Genomic DNA, 4,144 nt, shown 5'->3' with positions numbered 1-4,144 from the left:
GGTTGCTTTCTCAAAAAAATAGCTTCTTTAAAAAAGTACCATTTTTGATTAAAATTTTAATTAAACCCGAGAAATGAATATAAAGGGTAAAGGTGTATTTTGTATAATTAATAATTTTTTTTTATTAGATATATATAATATATTTATATTATATATTTAAAATTTAAATATATTTATATATATTAATTATATTTTTTTATTTAAATTATTAATTTATTAAATATCTATAAAAGTATATATATAATATTATATAAAATATAATTAAATAAATTTATATTAATTTTAATATAAATTTTGATTCCTATATTTTATTATTATAGAAAATATTATATTTATTATATTTTTTAAAAAAATTTTAAAATTATAAAGTATAAAATTAATTATTATTATTATTATATAAAATATATTTATAATAATTTTTTAATTTATTTATATTTATTAAATTTTTATTTTATTTATTTAATTTTTTTTTAATATTTATTATAAAATCTTATTAAATTTTTTAATTTAAATTTTAATATTATATATATATTATATTAAAATTTAAAATTATATATAATTATAATATATTATATATTATCATATATATAATTTAATATTATTTATATAAATTAAATTTATATTATATTTTATTTTATTTTCTATTTTTATTGTTATTTTTATAATTTTTTATTTTTAAATTTTATATTATATTAATATTAATTTTTATATTTATATATGATTTATATTAATATAATTATTTTCATTTTATAATATTTATTATTTTATTTATATTATTTTTTAGATATTTATTTATATTTTAATTATTATTAAAATATATAAAATTATAATTTTATTTTATATATTATTATTAATAATTTTTATATAAAATTTTATATATTAAAATATATAAAATAAAACTATTTTATTTAATATATTTTTTTTATTAATATATATTAAAAAAATTATTTAATATTTTTAAAAAAATTTTTATATATAATATATTATAAAAATTAATAATAAAATAATTAATATATTAGGGTATTTTTATAAATTTTATTTAAAAATTTTTTTTTTTTTATTTTAATTTATTTTTTATATTTCCCGATATTATTATTGTTTTTTTTTATATTAAATTTTATAAAAATATATATATTAAATATTATTCTTTATATATTAATTTAATTATTTATTTTTATAAAATAATTTTATTTTAAAAATTTATATTTAATTTTTTTTAATATATATAATATATAAATAAATAAAAAATTTTTAAAATTATTAAATATATATATATAAAAGACATATATTATAAAATAAAATAAATATAAATTTTTTAAAATAAAAAGTATAATTATATAATAATAATAAAAAAATTTAAAAATATATTCATAAATATTTTTAAAATAACAAGATTATTTTTGGAAATATATAAAAACATAAATTTTAAATATATAATAAAAAATTAATATAAATAAAATAAATATAATATATTAAAATTAATTTAAAATATATAATATTAATTATATTATTTATATATATATATATATTATATTTAAAATTTAAATTTTATATTTTATATTTAAAATTTTTTTTTAATATTTTAAAATTTTTTATAAATTTTAATTTTTAATATATTGATATATTTTATAATATATTTTTTTAAAAATATATATATAAAATTATTATTTAATTTTTTTAATTTAATTTTTAATATATATAATATATAATAAAATATGTATTTATCTATATAATTATATTATTATAAAATTTTTATATATTCCCCATTATAATATTTTATAAATATATATTTTTTAAATATTTTCATAAAAAATTTTATATATATATATTTATTTAAAAATATATATAAAATATTTTATATATTATTTAATTTTTAAATTTTTTAATAAAATTATTAATTTTAATATTTTTATTATATATATATTAAAATAATAATAATATAATAATATATATATATAAAAAATAATTTAAATTAAATATGTTTATATATTAATTATAAAATATAAAAAAAATATAATATTATATATAATAAATAATATTTATATATTATATATAAATATAATATATATTAAAATATATATATAAAAAAAATATATATATATAGATAATATTTTATATTATTGATTAATGATAATTTTATATATAATAAATTTATATATTTATATAATATATATATATAAATTTTTTTAATATAGAATAAAATTAAATATAAAACTTTTAAAATATAGATATTTAAAATGTAGAAAAATATATATTTATGATATTTATTTTCTTTCTTTTTTTTTTAATTTTTATATTGTTTAAAAATAATATTAAAATTATATATTATTAATATCAATATAATAATATATATTAATTTAAAATTTCTATATTTTATTTTAAATTTTTTATTTAATAATATAAAAATATTATATAATTATAAAAGTTTTTTATATAAAAAAGATATAATATATATTATATATATATAATTATACATAATATTTAATTTATTTTTATTTTATTTTATGAAATTTTTTAATTATAATATATAGAATTTAAAATTTAAATTTTTTGATTTATTATATATATTTTTTTTTATATTATAAAATTTTATTGTTATTTTTTCTTTTTATTTTTTTTATTATATATAAATATATTGTTTTTAATTTCTATATAATTTAAAAATAATATATTATCTATATTTTATTTAAAAATATTTTAATTTATATATAAAATTTTAATGTAAATATTTTATATTATTAAAATATTATAAATATATATTATATATAATATAAAATAATAATATTTAAATATATTTTTTAATTATATTTTATATTTATTATATATAAGGGAAATTATTATATTTTTATTTAAATTATTATATTTAAAATATTTAAATTTTTAAAATTTGTATATTTATTATTTTATTATATTTTAAATTATTTTAATTTTATTTTATTTTTATTTTGATAGTAATATAAAGTATAGTAATATTATGATTGAAATTATTTAGTTTTTATATTATTTTATATATTTATTATGTATATATATATTATTGTATATATATGTATATGTTATATATATGTTTTGTTATTTAAAAATATGTATATTTAGAATTTATTTATAGTTTTGTAATATATAGAATTATATAAGTATATTATTATATATTATTTAAAAGTATATGTATATATATGTAATGTTATATTTATTTATATATGTTATGTTATTAATATAAAATGTTATGTTTTTTTATGTTATTTTTATAATAATTTTTTGTATTGTATATATATATGTTATTTTATGTAGTTTTATGTATATATATTTTTGTTATATTATATTTTTAATATTTATGTATAAAATATAAAGTTATATAAATTGTAATATAATGTTATATATTATATTCTATATTTAAAATTATATATTTATAAAAATATAATTTAATATTTATATTTATTATAAAATATATTAATTTTATAGATTAAAAAATATTTTATTAAAATATTTTTAATATATATTTTAAAAATTTATTAAATTTTTTTAAATTTTATATATAATATATATATTTATTATATATTTTTATTAAAAATATTATATAAATTTTATATATATATATAAAAAATATTATAAATATATTATATATTATACCCATTTTTAATTTATTTATTATATTTTAAATATTTATAAAAAAAAATTTAAAACAATAAAAAAACATAAATAAAAAAATAATTTCTTATATATAAATATATATATAAAAAATTAATATTACAATTATAAATAATATATATATAATATTATATTTTAATATAATAATATATTTATAAATATATATCTATATATATTATTATATTCTTTTTTTATTATTATAATATATAATTTATTTTAAATATATATTTTTTATATATATATTTAAAAATATATATATAAAAATATATTATAATATTATTTAAATAATATATATATATAAAAATATTAATATTATAATTATATATAATTTTTAATTTTTTAAAAATATTTAAAAAATAAATATAAAAATTCTAATATAAATATATAATTATAAATATAAAAATTATTAAATATATTATAAATATAAAAATATTTAAATTATATAATTAAATTTATTAAATATATATAATAAAACTTATATAAAAATTTAAAAATATTTTTT

At 3.6% G+C, this 4,144-nt stretch overlaps 1 pseudogene across 1 annotated transcript in view; it reads left to right on the top strand.

Annotated features, from left to right (window-relative positions):
• LOC119588197 overlaps positions 1 to 4,144 on the top strand; it is a 22,606-nt pseudogene that overhangs the window by 5,632 nt on the left and 12,830 nt on the right. The window lies entirely within an intron of this gene.

The sequence above is a fragment of the Penaeus monodon genome, chromosome 23 (genome assembly GCF_015228065.2).
Source record: "Penaeus monodon isolate SGIC_2016 chromosome 23, NSTDA_Pmon_1, whole genome shotgun sequence".
Taxonomy (NCBI): Eukaryota; Metazoa; Arthropoda; class Malacostraca; order Decapoda; family Penaeidae; genus Penaeus; species Penaeus monodon.
The sequence above is the reverse complement of the archived record's forward strand: the minus strand, read 5'-3'. Positions and strand labels throughout refer to the sequence as shown.